The sequence below is a fragment of the Mandrillus leucophaeus genome, unplaced genomic scaffold (genome assembly GCF_000951045.1).
Source record: "Mandrillus leucophaeus isolate KB7577 unplaced genomic scaffold, Mleu.le_1.0 Scaffold594, whole genome shotgun sequence".
NCBI lineage: Eukaryota > Metazoa > Chordata > Mammalia > Primates > Cercopithecidae > Mandrillus > Mandrillus leucophaeus.
The window spans coordinates 486973-504853 of record NW_012106408.1 but is presented as its reverse complement, the minus strand read 5'-3'; the positions used below and the strand labels follow the sequence as shown (position 1 = coordinate 504853).

At 31.8% G+C, this 17881-nt stretch overlaps 1 protein-coding gene across 1 annotated transcript in view; it reads right to left on the bottom strand.

Annotated features, from left to right (window-relative positions):
• The window catches only part of NDST4 (N-deacetylase/N-sulfotransferase (heparan glucosaminyl) 4), a 312690-nt gene extending 305640 nt beyond the window's left edge, over positions 1–7050 (bottom strand). The window contains exon 1 of the mRNA XM_011999457.1: positions 6402–7050. The gene's annotated coding sequence lies outside the window, so the exon portion shown is untranslated. The remainder of the gene's footprint in view (positions 1–6401) is intronic.
• Between the last annotated feature and the right edge of the window lie 10831 nt (positions 7051–17881).

The following is a 17881-nucleotide window of genomic DNA, read 5'->3' as shown; positions in this document are numbered from 1 at the left end:
TGTAGTATGCTATGATTGCTCCACTGCCTCCAACCTGGGTGCCAGACAGTGCAAGACCCTATCTCTAAATAAAATTAAAGAAGGAAATAAATAGCATTGAATTTCAGTGTAGGAGAAAAAAAAAAAACCAATAATTTGAGATAATTTACACACATAATACTTTTTAATACTTAGAAATATAAAGAATAGAAGTAAAGGTGAGACTTCTATTTTCTAAAACTGATTAGTTTTTCTACTTCCCAGAGAAAGTAACACTAAATACTGTGCCATGTCTTAAATTCTCCCAAACAACTTCACAGACCTGAGGAAGATAATCAATAGATAGAGTCAAAATTCAGCTTGTCAGCTTGCAAATTACAAGAAATTGCTACTCCTCATCACATTTTTCTACAAGATAAAATAATAATGTTACTCGATTTGACATCTATGTTTTATATAGATTTACTCAGTTTCTGCTTTATCAGAAAGGCATTTCCTGACCAGTCCTATCACTTTCACATACAGCTTTTAATGTGCCACCTTGACTTATCTTTAGAGCACTCACAGGCACTACCGTGGGGTCTTTATTTATTTACTGTCAGTTTTCTACCATGAGAATATAAGCCTCCGGAGAGCTATTTTGTGCACCCTAGTAACTTCGATGGTACCTGACACATATTAAAAATAATAGAAAATAATATTCATTATTCTTATTTTTATGAACATTATTGAGCAAAAAGTAAAAAAGCTATTTTTTTCTGTCTAAGGTGAAAAATATGTCCAGACAGATAGAGTAATTTAAGTACTGAATTGAGTTCAACCTCGATTGATCAATTTTAGCATTATTTCTATTGTTATCAAGAAAATGTCCTGTGCCAAGGAAAGAAACTTCAAAAACTGTGATATCAGGAACCATAATACTTTAGATAATTGGTAGTATGATTTATTGATTGTGTTTTATTTTACTTTACTTATTGCAGTACATGGAACCTCAATTGAATTGACATAACTATTAGTGAAAGACTGATTGAGAAACCAGATTTAAATTCTGATTCTAATTATTCACTTGCACTTTAGAGTAATGAATAGAATTAGGACTGTTCTATGCATTCACAGGAGCATATGCATCTCTGCATCTGTTACTTTTCCTTGTATTAATCTTTAGTGATGTTATATCTATTTCTGAGGTTTAAATTATTGTTATGTAGGCATGAAAGACTATTCAGTACATCAAGAAGAATAAGAACTCTTTTGAGATGTCTGATGAACTATGACAAATTCTGTGGATCAGCAGTCTACAATTGAATTTCTGATCCAGGAATGGAATCAAGCCAAAGCATCTAAATGTATAAAAATCACTTTCCCTTCTCTCTTTCTCTTCCACTAGCATGGCAGTTGGCCTTTGGGTTGTTTATGAACGTTGATATCCTTAAACTACTAGATATAAAAATGATTTAGGAGATTTAAAATTTCTAAGGAAAAATTATTCATATTTATTATTATTTTATTTTTTACCACTAAGGTGCATTTGCTATATGGAAAAGATGTGACTGATGTTAAAAAGAGAGTGTTGGAAAAGGGAGCAAAGAATTACACTTAAATAATTTAGTAAATTAAATGGAAATTTATAGGTGAAAGAACGGACCATATGTTAAAGTCAACATCACTATTCTGTGAAATAAATCTTCCACCTTATTTCACTTTTCCTCTATTGCTTATTGCAGTTTAACCCACTCTTTCTCTTCACTTTCCCCACTTACTCTGTGTTCAAATCAGGTTATTAGATTAATAATTGCCACAATACTAAAGATGAGTGATTTGCTTTCCAATTATGCAAGAGAGCATGTAAGTTGAAGTGGCAAAAATGAATGGAAATAAAGAAAGGAGGGAAAAGGGGAGGAAGAAAGGAAAAAGGAAAAGAGGGAGGTAGGAAAGCAAGAAGGAAAAAGAAGGAAGGAAAGAAGGAAAAGGGAAGGAAGGAAGGAAGGAAGGGAGGGAGGGAGGAAGGGAGGAAGGACAGAAAAAAGTGGTAAAATAAGAAGTGGAGAAGACAGAAAAGAATAAAGAAAAAGAACAGAGAAAGAAAGAGAGGAAGGGAAGGGAAATAAGAAAAATGAGTAAAAAAAAAAAAAAGAGAGAGAAGAAAGAAAGGAGCAAGTGAAAAGAGAGATCAAGAAAGCATTTCTCCATTTACTTTTTACTTGAATATCGTGAACCTGGCCAAGCTAACTTTCAACTTCTACGTAGTTATAGTTGACGATGTATTCCATTAAGGAGTTTTAAGAAGGAGGTTAAATATTTGCAATAAATCACAACATAAGTTCAATTGATGGTGGAATTTTCAAAATAGAGAAATTCCTCTAATTTGGGAACAAATGAAGCATGTGGCTGCACATTAAACTCATGTGTTTATTAGCTTGCTGAAAGTTGCTTTCTTCATTGAACTTTTCAAATATTTAAAATAATAATTTCTAAACAGAGTACAAATTGGGAGAGAAGTCCCAATTCTATAATTCACTAGAGTCATCACTTTTGTTTCTCAACAAAAGTCTTGCTTTTGTTTTCTGAGTACAATATCAAATTATATTCTCAAGCATTTAGACATAGTCAGTTTTAACCCTTTTTTCCTCAGATTTTTAAAAATTTCAACTAATTACACATAACTATTTATTTAGTGTTAATGAAGTATATAATCTCTCTTAAAAGATATATCTAAAATAGCCTATGTATGTAAATGACCTCAAAGGGTCACTTGCAAACCATTATTTAGCCTGTCATATGTGATTTATTTTATTAAAACCTATTTCATGGCATGAATTTTCTGAATACTGATGAATATAGACAAACTATAACAACTCAAAGAAAATAAATACATTATGTTATATCAGCAAACATGTTTACCTGTAGGAATGAAGAGTAATTTACTATTCACGTTTCAAAAAAATATTTTTTCTTGAAATGCCTGAGGCTATTAATGAGTTTGGAATTCATTTTCAGGCTATTTTGGCTTTTGAGGAAATCTGTTTTCAATTCAATATTATTTCTAAAAGGAATTTTAGATTTGTCACCTCTAGAAAGTGGTAGTTTTCGTTAGAAAACTGAGATAAAGAAAGCTTGGAAATAGAACTATATCTATTAGAAATAACTGTATATATGTGTACACATTCTGCATTGCAAATAACACCTCTAACTTCTGAAGCTTGCTTAAAATAACTTTTAAAAATAGTGCATTTAACACCCTGCATAACAGCATAGCTGAAAGTTTCCTGAAGTGTTAAAGAAAAGGCTAGCTAGATGTTTTATCATGATGGCTGAAGGCGGTAGCATTGTGTCTGACACCTGACCCATTTATCTCACTTCATAAACTTCAAATAAATCAACAGACAACATGCTTTTCTCTTTTTCCTAGTTATTTGGGGGTACATAATAAGGGTTTACCTTATGCTTGTTGTCTACCTTCAGAAGATATATACTACAACAGTATTTAGCATGTGTACCTTTACTGTAAATTTTACTAGGCCAGGTATTTTAATAAAACCTTCACATTTCTTTGTTTTGGCATGTATCCATATGTGTCATTTCTGATCTCTCTGACTTTCCAAGATCATGGTTAGATGATGCATCTCATCTTTATTTATTTTTATTTTCCTGAGTATAAACTGTATTTTATAGGAGTTTCTGCTAGGCTTATTTGCATTTTTTTAATAGAGCAACTTTTAATAAAGAACAAACCTTTGTTAGTTTAAAATTTAGCTCTACTTAGAAAATATATTTGCTGTTTAAATATCCCACAGTTTGTACTGGAGAAAAAAGTAACACTTCAGGTTAGACTCTAAACATAATGCATTATCAATGAATTTTAGCCCAGAAAGAATTAGCCTTCTGGGTGCACAGCTTCTCTGTCTTGGCTTCCGGCCAGGGCTGATATTCTAGCTTTATTTTATGTTTCCCCAGCTGCTTTCTAAATCTGGGGAGGCAGCACCAGCCAGAATCTTCTAGTTTGAACACAGTATGCTAAATGCTTCTCTCTTCTTCCTTAGTAGTTGCTTGTAAATGATGCACACAAAGTTTGATCTTTGGATTTTATTTCCAAAGGCCCCTTTTCCGCTCAAACAGAAAATACAAGGCAATCATATGAACACTTAACCTATTGGGGACAACTGTTTTACTGGGTTAGATACATTTATTTAGTACCTTTAAGAACTAATGTTAGTATTGAGATTGAATTAAGTTTATTTTACATCTAAGTACAGAATGCTTTTCTTTGGGAGAAGAAAGAACAGATATAACAGTTTTAATCTCAAATGAAAAATGAAAGATCATTATTTTCCTGAGGTAAATGTAAGTGTGAGCATGTACTTCTATTTTGATTGTCAATTATAGAAATTAAAAATTATGACTTAATATATTTATATATAAAACTAGTCCACATATACTTCCTTTTGGTGTTTAGGATAATACATTTAAAATGATACATTTCTTAAATAATAAGCCTATGTTGGAGAAAACAAAATGCAATTTATGTATATTTACATATGCATTTATTACTTATATATTTGCATTAATCAATTTTAAAAATTCAAATTTTCATAAGGTTTTACTTTCCTTTTATTTAAAAACAATGCCTGAGTTTCTAAATTGGATCTAAGGGTGATTTTCATGTTATAGCTAGTAAGTCATATATATTATAATTTTTTCAAAGGGTTTTTAATGTATCAGTCTTAGTGGTGACCAGGTGCCATTCAGATAGAATTAAAAGGCCCATTCTGCTTAGTATTAAATTTCTAAAAATCTTCCCAATTAGCTTATTATGAGATGTCTATCAGTGTAAACATTGCTTAATATTGATCACCATAATGTATTGTCACAGGATTTCTTATTTTAAAAAATGTCAACAATAAGAGTAGGCTTAACTTCCCATTTACATATTGAGATAAATGTAAATGGCAAGTATATTTTGCTTATTAATTAGTTACTTTTTTATGAATTCCAGTTGAAAACTTAGACTGTTGTAGTCAGTAGACTTTATATTTTTCATATAAACTTGCTACTCACATGCACACATACGCACACAAATGACGAGCACAGAGCCTATGTGACACTGGGATATAGCTAACTACCGTGCTTTTAATAGAGTAAATTACTGTTTTGCTTTGAAAAAAAAAAAAAACCTTTAAATCTTTGTGGGAAAATTCATTGCTTCCTAGTTTTGGGGAAATTCAACCAATTACCATAACTTTTGTCTTTATCAATTCTCTCTTGGTGCAGAAACCTCACAGGATTTTAACCCTGTTGTTGGTGAGAAAGTGGAAAACTAAAACCATTCTGAGAGTTACAGAAACACATCAATATGTTGGTATGCAATTCATGTTAAAGCATTTATGATACTGTGTAAATAAAAATATTCTGATAGAAGGCACCATGAAAATAAGCAAGCGTGAGTTTGAAAGAGATATGATAAAGCATAAACTTCAAACTTTCTCAAGCTGTATGAGAACTCACAGTATAATTTATCATAATAAACAAAACATATCATCACTTAAAAAGCTATGACAGGAATTCTGAATAATACAGTATTTTATTAATCAGGAGAAATTGTAAGAAAAATAAGGTTTAAGTTTCCTTATTTAGCTTCCTCAAACAGAGATATTGAAAAGGGAATGAGTAAAATCATATTGCAATAATATTTCTTATTTTCCAACTTATTCTGTGCTTGAAGAAATTGGAGGTATACCATAAAGCTTTCTGTCCTCCTAGGAAACTATGCTTAGGGCATATGACATATATTGTTCTAAGAATTTATTTTTATTTTCTAATAGGAGGTACGAGGAAAACACCTATTTCTTTATAAGCAATTTATGACTGTATCATACAATTTCAAATGTCTGTGACAGCTGTTTCTCTAAAGCAGACCATTAGAACAGCATGCCTACAAATCTCAGGTCCAAAGAAGAGGAGTTCCCATCTTCGGTAATTTGAATGCCATGTTTTCAGTAACACTTACTAGGGAAACATTTATAACCCTACAGTTAACTTTGGATGTTGAGTTTGTAAAATTCGTGCTTTTAATATGAAAAGGCTAAAATTGTATCAGATAAGATATTTCCTATGCAAATGTTCCAGCAACTGTTTAAATTTTATCAAGTTGTATCTCTCTCTCTCTCTCTCCTTTTTTTTTTTTTTTTTTTTAGGCAGGACTGTATTTTCTATTTCCGTGCAAATATAACTTCTATAAAGCATGATGACAGGTAAGCACACACATGAGGAAAAGGGAGATTGAATTTGGTTTTAAAATATTATCTGCTTCTACATAAATCTTTCACAAATAAAACTTTATTGTGTTCGACTTGTTTACATAGCTAAGCAACGCATATTCATTTATGGTACACGCCTCGATTTCAGCAAATTAAGCAGTAACTTACCTAGAGAAGCATTTCAATATTTTGCCTTTTCCTAACTTGAATTTATCCCGAGTTAGAACATGAGGTATCCAGTATTCAGGTTCACTTGGCTCCAGGTTAATTAGAAGGAGCTTTCAGTTCATGCAATCTGCCTCAACAATATTCCAAGAGCACTCTCTAGCTCCAGTCTTAGTATCTGAACTCTTCCAGCAGAGTCCTTTTATTTATACACACATTGTCCTTTTCAAAACAAGCAGCCAGCTGGAATGATTCAAACCTCTGTTCAGCACACCGTTAAAATGCAGCTTCCTTCTTGGACACGAGAATTACACCAGGGAGCAGACCGAGTACAGCAAAAAGGCTATGAGAACTATTTAATCACCGGAATACCAGCTGCTCCTGTTCTGCTGTTGCTAGTGCTGCTGTGCCTCTTGTTTAGCTGTAGTCGGTCTTTCTCTCCCTCCCTCTCTCTCATATCTCCAGAACTATAAAGGCAGCTTTGCTGGATTATGATTGGCAGAAACAGCCAATTCCTTCAGCTAATCATCCTCAAGACTTTCAAGGACCTGGAGCTGTTGTGATGTCATCCAGTCAGTGGGATGTTACACATGAATACATTCCAACAGAAGCTAATTCAGCGATGGGCTGCATTCCTCTCACACCGCGGTGATTGATTAGATGCTCCTTGAAGATTTGCATAATCTTTCAATGTACAGTTGGACTATTTCCTATGAAATTTGAGGATAGAACTCCACTTTGCAGCTATGACACTATGCCACGAGATTCTATTGGACAAAATAAGAAAAGTTCAAGACAGGATTTTCTGCTGTAAATGTGTTCCAGTTAAACACACAAATTACAAACTCAACAAAAGCCAACAATGAGCAATAGGAAACTCGGACAAGTATTAGTAAGCTACATACTCCCGAAGTTAATAATAGCATTTTAGAACATGATAAATGTTAGAAGGAAAGAAAGAGTATGTGCATGTGAATTTATTGTGTGCATTGTTTTAGTAATTAAGGTAAATTACTGGATTATTATGGAAAAGTTCTATTCTCCGCACTGACAAAAAATTGTCTCCATTTCCATGTCTCTTTTTTTCTTTTTACCTTGGCAATATAAGGTGAAGATTACCTGCTCTTTGTTTTCTATTAATTCATGTAAACACGTCAAGATACTATCAAGTACTTTTATATATTTTATGTAAAGTTATTTAAACTTATTCATTAGTATATATGCAAAAGTAAAAGTAAAGTGTTTTCAGGTACATCCTCTCATTCCAGACTACATGATTCCCTGGGCTTTTCTTGCTTTAGTACATTCCTTAGTATCTACCATTTAATTTAGTGGAACAAGATATGCTAATGAGAATTTGGTCCAACACCCCTTATAGGCTACAGAAGAGAGCTACAAGCTTTTCTCAACTCCAAGCCTTCCTCAGGTATATGGGTGTCATTGGTTGTACGTAGTGGTTCCATTTGAAATACTGGGGTGATTTCAATGAAGTCCTCTATAGGACTGGAAGTAAGGGTAGTAGGGAGTCCTTCAAAACTCAGCATTTATTGATGATGTGGTCTTTCAGAAGATTAATTTTAATGCATCCAGGATTACTAGTGTTATTATACTGCACAAGGTTTTGAGGGTTTGCAAGCCACAGACATATGCTATACAGAGGATAGGGGAAAAAGATCTACCAAGTTAGAAAAAATATTTACCAGTTATTCATAAGCAATAAATACAATCTAGTAACTCATAGGTCATGTACCAATTAGTTTTTCTGGTGCAAAGGAAAAAATATATTAAAGAAAAAAATTATATTTTAGAAATAATTAAAGAGTTCAGGTACTTCTTACTACCTTTTAAAACATTTGGAATGCAAAAATGAATTAAAATCAAGACAGAATTTTCATAGTGATACACATCAAAATTCAAAATGGATAAATAAACTGCAGTTAAATATTTCAACAATGTCATAATAAAATAATTATTACTAGAATAGCAACATGGGAAACATTATCTGTTGATAAATAAAATAAAATGGTATAAATTGTAAAAGTCAACTGAAGATTTTTATATTGCATGTAGTTTGGCTAACTAATAATGCCTTCTTCTTTATTCAAGTTGGGTGATTATTTTTAAGTCTTAACTTTAGAAAAATAATTTAAATAAAAAACTATTATAAAATGGTCAGCATCTTTATATTACTGACATAGTTCTATTTCACAACTCAATCAAGAATGCCACTTTATCAGAGTATTTTCGGTTATTGGAACTAAATGGCAACACAGTGATCTGAAGATAAAACCCATCACATTAAAACATGGATCAGGGTTTATGTCATCAGCTCTGGTGATAACCTAGAGTTGATATTCATTGATTACAAGTGAAAAATGTTGATCAATTTCTTCTCTAGCATTAAACTATAAACAAAGTTTTAAGCTGAAGAAGTAAATACTTTCACAATGTAAAAGTACTATATAAAATATTAATAGAAGGTATTCTAATTAAAGGTAAAATTCTTTTAAATATTTGTGAAACATGAAACTTTGAGATTCAAAAAATCCAGAGATTATTAATTAAAATTCAATGTAGGGAAAAAGTACCCAACTTTACTCTCCTTGTCTCATTGTTCATTCAGAAATATACTAAGTACTGAAGGCAGAGGGTCCCACCATATACCTATGTATAAATGAATGGAAACTTACCAAAAAGTGCTTTCTTTTCTATTCCTGGGGAAAACTGGAGAAATTCGCAATACTCACACTAAAACAGATCAAAATAATCCTCAAAGTATTTTGAATATTTTTCTTATAATTTTCTTTGTATATTGTAGTCTCAAATAACTAAAACAAACGTATTTGTGAATTTGTGATCTTTTATCATTTTCTAATCTGTCAGGTTGGGGAAATGAAATAAATGACCTTGGACATTTCTGGGAAGAAATATAATACACAAGAGGGAAAAGAGGAAAGAATTATTTACTCAAAGTGTTTTAAGTTTTTAAATCATTTAACTTGTGTTCCACAATTTACAGGGTTTGCACTTATGTCAAAATGTAGCATCAATTCAGTTTGTTTTGAACAATACACGCAATGCAAAGCATTTACCCAATTGCTTATAGTTGACTTTTAGAGGAGAAAGTAGATGCTTTTATATTTCTTTAAACACTCTATAAAGTATAATATAATTTTTCCTTTATCTATTAAGGTGTAGGTCCAGACTTATATTAAGACCTGACTGGGTCGTTTAAAAATTGGACTGAACTTGTTGAACTAATAAACTTTTAGAGCTCCATGTATTTTTATTCAATTGCTCTCTTGATTCAGTAAAAGTTCAAGTAGTATTTGCCCACTACAAAACCTTTTCATTCAACTGAATTTATCTTTGAATTTACCTTTGAAATTTTCACTGGCATTTCCTTGGAAGTTCAAAAAATGTGTATGTGTTATATGCATTATTTGGAAATTTTAAAAGTGAAAAACATTGAAAACATTATATAATGTACACTTAAAACATATGTATGAGAATATAATATACTTTAAGTTTAATTTATAAATACATATATACACACCTTGTTCTTTATAATACACACATATATCTTTGTATATACTTACTCAATATAAGAAACAAACAAAAAGATGTTTATTTAAAAAGGAAGGTCTTTTTTTGTTTGCATATCAAGTCTTTATTACAGCGAATATGAGAGGGTAGTAATATCTACTAATAAACATCTTAGAAAACTTCAAAAAACCTCAGTAAATTTAATAATTTCAAAAATTTTTCATCGTTTTCTTTCTCATTAACTTCGTTCTGCTAATTGTTACTAATGGTAAGTTTTAAATGCTTGCCTCTAAAATAAATAAAAATTTGCATAGAAAATACTAAAACAAGATTCAAAGTACTTCATAATTTCTACTTTTTAAAAAAATTGTTCATCATGCATACACAGGCTATAAACAGAAGATATTTAGATCTTTAAATGTACATTTTTATTCTTTTCAAGTTTCACCTTTTTTGTTACTTTTACAGCAAAAACAATCTTGAATGAACACAACCAACTAAATTTTCAGTTCTCATAATTTTGACTGAATGCATCTAATTTAATTTACAGTCTTCACTACTAAAACTTACAAATACAAGATTCTATTACCACGCTACCACTTTCTGTCTATATCCTTTTCTTGTAATTTTATTTGTTAACATGAGCAATCATCCTGTTGTCCCAACACAAAAGGTTATAACTCTTTTTTTTTTTTTTTAAAGAAAAAGTATGAATAAAAGAAACTTCTACGTTCAAAGTTTATGCCTTCAGGGAGCAGGGGAAACCTCTAATTGGGCTGTGAGTGACTAATATAAAAACTTTTTATTAAGAGCAAAAATAATCTTCTGCTGGCAATTATTAGGAAAAGAACTTATGTGAAAAAGAAGGTGCATAAAGTCAGTTTTGCTTCATTGGTATCACAATACATGATTTAAAAAAAAAAAAACATAAGTGCCAAATAGCATTACTCGGGTAACAAGCACCCCAGTCACAGACTTAGATGTTATGTTATTACACATCTGGATCTCTTGTTAGCAAGTTATTAGAAAAAGGGGAAAAAAATAGGAAGAGCAGGTTGGAAGAAAGAATCTTTTTGCCAGTATCACTGTAGTGCATTGTTGTAGCAAGAGACAAATCAGCATGTTAATGCTTCAAATAAATCCTTTGAAGATGCAAAACTTGAAAGGCCAAGTGAGGGAACAAACAAACTTAACAGTCCAATTCCAGTTTGGCTGACAACTACTTAAAGAAACAGATTTTTAATAAATAGCAGTTGTTGACCAAAACACTATTGCATCACAAGAAATTTTGTTGTGTGCTAAAATGTTAGCATTCAAGTGAGAGACCCACGGTGAGGTGGGGGAGGACAGTAAACATTAAATTTATGATTTTTCCTTGGTCTGATCTTTGCTATGAGAATTTTCAGTGAATTTCTCTTTTAGATGGTACACAAAGGCGAGGAGAATTCATAAAGCGCATTAATTAGGCCCCAACTCCAGTGGGAGTGTCTCATCAGAGTAGGATTTTTAAATACCTTATAGTGGTTATAAGTTTTATCTACACTAGGTAGTTTCAGTTTGTCTTTCTTTGTTTCTCTTTTCTTTGGAATTTTCATTTGCCAGATTTTATTAGGGTTTAATGGTGATTTCCTTTTGACTTACGCCTTACAAGTCAAGTCATTTTACGTTCTCCAATTTGAAGTCCTAAATGTTCGAAGTGAGAAAGCTACTTGCAGACCAGAATCACAGCATCACAGTGATAAGCTTGATAAAAACCTTTTTGTCATATAGGGTATTTTCTTTCATCTGTTACCTAATTCTTTGTATCTAAAATATCCCAATATCATTTGTTTTCTGCCTGCTCCAGTCCTTCAGGGAAAGGCATCTCATTTACGAACTATTTAGCTAATGCTCTGATCAGCATGGGAAATCTTAATTTGTTACTAAGCCCTAGCAAATCCATTTCTGTCCTTTACCTTCAATGCCTCACTGTAAATTATCATCACTCTGGGGTAATTCACTGGATGCTGTCACTCTTTCTCCTATTTGGTTTAAGCTGTGTGTGTGTGTGTGTGTATGTGTATGTGTGTGTGTGTTGGGGGACCATGTTGAGATGGTAAGTTGTGAGCAGTGGTATAAGAACATGAGATGTTCTAAAGCAAGTCAACAATGGCTGAAAGTCTCCTTAAGCTTGAGAGGTAATACTTGTGAATTCTAATGACCAGAGTCATGCTGTATTCCAAGACCTGTAAACCCAGTGCTGTCCTCTGTAACCAGCTAACAATTAGGTATACAGCATTATACTGCTATCATTGCCTGATTTGTGGGCACACACATAATGCTAGCAATGAAGTCTTTACTCTTTGATGACAGAGACCATCTGTCTTTTTTTTTTTTCTGTTTGAGGCTTATATCCTTATTACATGGACCAGTGCCATGGCATAAAGTAGTTACTGATATTTAACAAAATAAATTTATGATTGAATGAATGAATGAATGAATGATGGCAATTCAAAGCTAGAAAATAGGGAGAGGAGTACATTAACATTTCCCATACAAATATATTTTATATGAAACTGTTGCACCAGTTCTGTATGCCACAAAGAGAAGCAATAATTCATTTCAAAAGGAAGATGCAAAGATCCATTATAAAGCAATTTTCCCCATGGATAAGAAAACCCAGATTAGTTTTCCTTTTTAGAATCTATGTCATTTAATCTTCCTAATGTTATTCATGAATAAAAATATTTTGATGAAAATATTGTCATATATTTTAAATAATTTAAAATATTTTATACATTACTGTAATTTGGCTTGCATTTATAGATTCAGAAAAAAACAATTTGTTTGCCTTCCATATTATGATAAGTATCATTTTATTTTAGAACTTTAATTGGTGTTTCCCTTTTCTGAATAGGAATTATCATAAATGAAATGATTATGAAGTAAATTAAAATATAGTACTCTGAAAACAGAGATATTTTACAAAAGAAAACCAAATAATTAAATATAATGTAAAATAAATAAATAAAATAAAGCAAAATGAATTCTGATACTCTAAACCTACTATATAATAAAACAACAATGAATTCATTTGCCAGCTCAGCTGTTTATACCTGTTAGAGGGTGGAAAAGAGCAAAATAATTAAATTAAGAGGAAAGAAAAATGATGTGATGAACACAGGAGTGTATGAAAGAATATACTTATCACCCTGCTAAAATATTCAATATTTTACAATATTCCCATAGAGGGCAATATTGTATAAAAGATGGCGATCCAAGAATCTGCCAATTCATCTCTGTTGATATGCTTTAAAGAAAACTGCTGTTACCATAAATTTGGAGCTGTACTTCCCCTCAAACTCTGACTAATTTATAAACTGATGCACACAAAAACATAGCACAGAGTCTCATCAAAGGCAAAGAAAATTAATTTGGTATCCTACTTACTGGTAGATTACTTGAGTGAATAGCCCCTAGTTTCACCTTTAATTTGATTTAATCACTGCATCTCAGATCTCAGATAGCAGATTACATTCTATTATATAACTTATACATATAATACACACATGTACACATATATGCACAATACCGTTTAGTTTATTTGAAATATTAATAAGGTAGTGCCTTCTTCAATGCCTGGAAAATGAAGATAAACTACAGGTAACAAATACAGTGAGGTAAATTTTGTAAAATGGAAGTCTTATCAATGATTCAAATATAACTCTAAGGATATGACCATAGAATAGGGCTGGGCCATGGAGATGCAAAATTATACTCAGCTGTATCTCTCAAATTTATTTCTATTATAAAATCATCATGCACTTATCTACCTTTCTTATTTATACTCCTTTACCTTCCCCTCTTGTGACTCAAAAATAGATTGCTTCACTGTAAACCCCTTCCTCTCAAAGATGCTAGGTATATTAGAACTTGAAGCATTTGCTCCTAAATGACCTTCATAGTAACTGCTAATTTGCATTTAGCATATACTGAAAGATATGTAGTATCATTAAAACATACTATTATCTTAAACATTCGACTACCTACAGATTTTAATACATACAGTGATATGGGATACATGGAATTATGAAGCATACTATAACGTTCTACCTGTCTGCTATGGCACAGATGCAATTCTACCTTCAGAGAATTCTCCTCATTTCCCTCGTTATGAGATGTTTTATACAAGATCATTATGATTATATTCTACAAAAGCTATTTTAAGGCTAATGTAAATAAATGAAAATTAATACAACTATAAGCCAGATTTAGTCATAAGAAATATAAATCTAGTCCTTTTATTTAGGACATCCAATTTGTACCTGAATATTAAATCAAACTAGAGTAAACTGTTTAGTTCAGATTAAATTATGTGAATCTTTAAAATAACGTTAATTACTTGTCAAGTACAACTTCTCAAGTCTAAATAATTAATATTCTTCAATCTGCCAAAGTAACTATGGTAATCAAGCAATTCTTGCGTGTGTTTACAATTAAGCGAGAGGTACATTTAGAACAATCTGGTTTCTTGAAATCCCTATCTCAAATTTCCAGATTACTTTGAAAGGAGTTATTCCTCTAGCATAAAGCACTATTTGACTTGTCCCTTCCATGACCACTGTTAGGATGACAAAGGGAAAAGGGTTATTTGTTGAACCTGATACTCTCAGTCACAGCTGATAGTAGAGGTTTGTTCCAATGTGCTTGCTTTCATAATACATTCAATACTAACATTATGTTATCTTCAACTCATTTTAAAACCTTCAGAGTTTTCAAAAGATGTTCTCATAGATGATTTTGTGTGAGTGCCACAATGATCCTATTATTAGTTAGTGTGGTATTATATCTACATTGTATAGGTTAGAACAATGAGACACAAGTAGCAAATCTGGCATCAGCAACAGGACTCACTAACCTTTAACCCTGTGGTATTTCCACTATACCAAACAGTCGTCTGAATGAATGTCCCTGGAGAATGCCCCTTTTCGTTACTCTGTAAGCAGAGTGGACTTTCAGGTGTCCATTCAAAACCCTGTGCTTTATAATGCACTTGGTAATATATAGATAAAACATGAGTCATGGTGTTTTAACCTTTCTATATGGCAAATTATCAATAATTTGGTAGCGTTTAAATTGTGCTATCTGCTCCATGAATATGTTTTATACAAATGCTTATCTATACCAATATCTGTTCTAAAGAATAGTAGAGAAGGAAGGATTTAATTAGGCTTTAGAAATACTAGACAGCACAGGAAATCATAGTCATTGGCATATGCTAAGGGGAGAATTAAAATGAGGGAAAATTGTGAGATTTTGTTTTCTGTTTATTTTTATTTAAATTATACAATGTCTTTTACTGGTTTGAAGAAAAGAGGTGGATCAGAGAATTTCTCAGACCGGTGCTAAGATATCACAATCTAGATCACTGGTTGTCAGATTTTTGTGACCCACAACACAGAGACACTGAAACAAGAGCTTCAGAAAATAATTCTTGCTTCTTACTTTGTGTGCAGTGCATTTGATTTTCTTTTTTGTTCCATTCCATTCCATTCTATAAACATTTTGAAATGCTGACCTAAATCTACTAATGTAAATGCATGTAAAGATCCATGAACTGAATTTTGAAAAATGAATCTAGATTCATTATGTATTTATACAGTACTGAATATAAAAAAGATCAAGTCATTTCCATGGTATAATAATTGGAACTTTTCACTAATTTTTCACTTAGCTATTTTAATAATCTAAGCAGAACACCATTATTATTTCACAAAGTGACTGTCAATAGAGAATGCTATTCTTTGGGAATATACAGGCAAAGGGGCAGACCAGGTTATCATACAAGCATGGAATTAAATGGAGCTTTGAGGCACACAATAATAGCACTGGCCTCTTTTCATGTAGACAACACCAAAACAACTAATACATTAATTCCTTTTAGGACTTTGTTTGCAATTATAAATTTATAGATAAACACTTAAAAATTCCAACTTCCAATTAAACAGAAAAAATGAGTTTTCATAAAACTATGCAGTGTAGTGCTCAGTATTTTTTCGTGATTACTGTGAAAAAAATCATAGAAATGTTATCACTACCTTAATGCTATCTTGCTGCTGCCTTACAAGTCTGGAAGAATTTCAGGATGCTACTATTAAGCTCTTTAGTTGTGTACTGTTTATAGAGTGAGAATTTCTGACCTAATTCAAAAATTTTACAAAGTTCTTTTCTTTTGTGAAATGTGTAGCCATAATTTGAGGAAAACAATCATTGCTTCAAAATACAGAAGAAAGAAGAAAAAAATGTTGCAGAATGCCTGATTGCCTGATTTGTCTAATTCTTCAGCCCTTTGTCATGTGACTTTGTAGTTCCCCTCAATAAGAAGGTTACCATATTTCTCCTCCCCTTTTCTTTTGGTGGTGGTACACGACTCGCTTTGAAGCGGTCATGTACCACCACCAAAGGGTGAAGTGACATTATGCTAATTTCAGGTTTGTGCTCTTGTAATTCTGTCATCACTGTGAGAAGGACATGCCAGGACACACGGACCAACACTGTCCAGCTTAGGTGTTCTGGCCAAGAATAGCTTAGAGCAGAGCCCATAAATGACCTATATGTACATGAGCAAGCCTAGTCAATACCAGCAGAAGACAACCAGATCAGCTGAACTAAACAGACCTGCTGATCCATGAACTGCAAGGAGAACAGAGACAGAAGCAAATTATATTAATGCAATGAACATAAAAATAAGTGGAGCTTTGAGTTATATATATGAATGTTTACCTCTTTATATCAATAATAGCAAGCAATATTAATTCATTTTGGTAGTGCAATTGTTTGGATTTATGGGTTTTCAGATAAAAACTTAGAACTGCAAGTCTTAAAAATTTTAACGACAAAAATGTATATTTAAGACATAAATTTTGGATAACTTGTTACATAATATTACCTAATTTACATAAAGTTGATTTCTCTGCTGTTAAAGTTGTAAAATAACTTATTCTACCTAATACATAGCTATATGAATTCAAGCAAGAAAAAATAATGATCGTGTTTCCTTATCAGTAGAAATTGTTATATGATTTAAAAATTTTTCTATCTATAGTAATTTTTTTTAAATACTCTTTAAAATGTGAGTAAATTTCAAGATTTTTTTTTTTACCCTGTTTAGGTCTGCCTATTTCCATGGAGCAAACATATTCTATGATTCTTTAACAATTTGCTATTTTATTGTAAGAGTAAATGTGGAGTTCAAAGCAGAAATGTCATTCACAACTCCACAGCAACGTTTGTTTGTTTCTTTTTTACTTCCAGCAAAGATATAAAATAAAAGTCACGCCTTTTTAAAGTAAGTGAACTTTTGGTACTAAATGATGTTAAATTTATGAAGGAAGACATTTTTGACTGACATTATTTATGAATGAATTAGTGGAGTAACATCAATTTTACTGTAGAGCAACAACTTTGAGCTAAGTAGATTTAACTACAATAAAATATATTAGCTAAAGACACTCAACATAAGTTTTTAAGTTGATGTTATTTTGTCTGCTTGAAATGAGGACAAATTAACATTTCATTGATTCACACTTACAGAATCATTTCACTTTGCCTAGACAAAAATATAAAACAAAGAAAAAATACTCATAATTTGATTTCCAATTTCAAAAATATAGTTATTGGCTTGTTGTTTCCATTTTCTATTAAAATTAAGACATATTAATACTTCTGGGTAGGAAATATAAAGATAAATGGCTAATAGAGTTGGCCGTCCATATCTGTGGATTCCTGACCCATAGATTCAACCAACCACAGATCCAAAATACTTTTTAAAAGAGACTGGTCGTGTGGTTGTGCTGCGCTGAACATGTACTGACATCTTTCTTTCTTTCTTTTTTTTTTTTTTTTGAGACGGAGTGTCGCTCTGTCGCCCAGGCTGGAGTGCAGTGGCCGGATCTCAG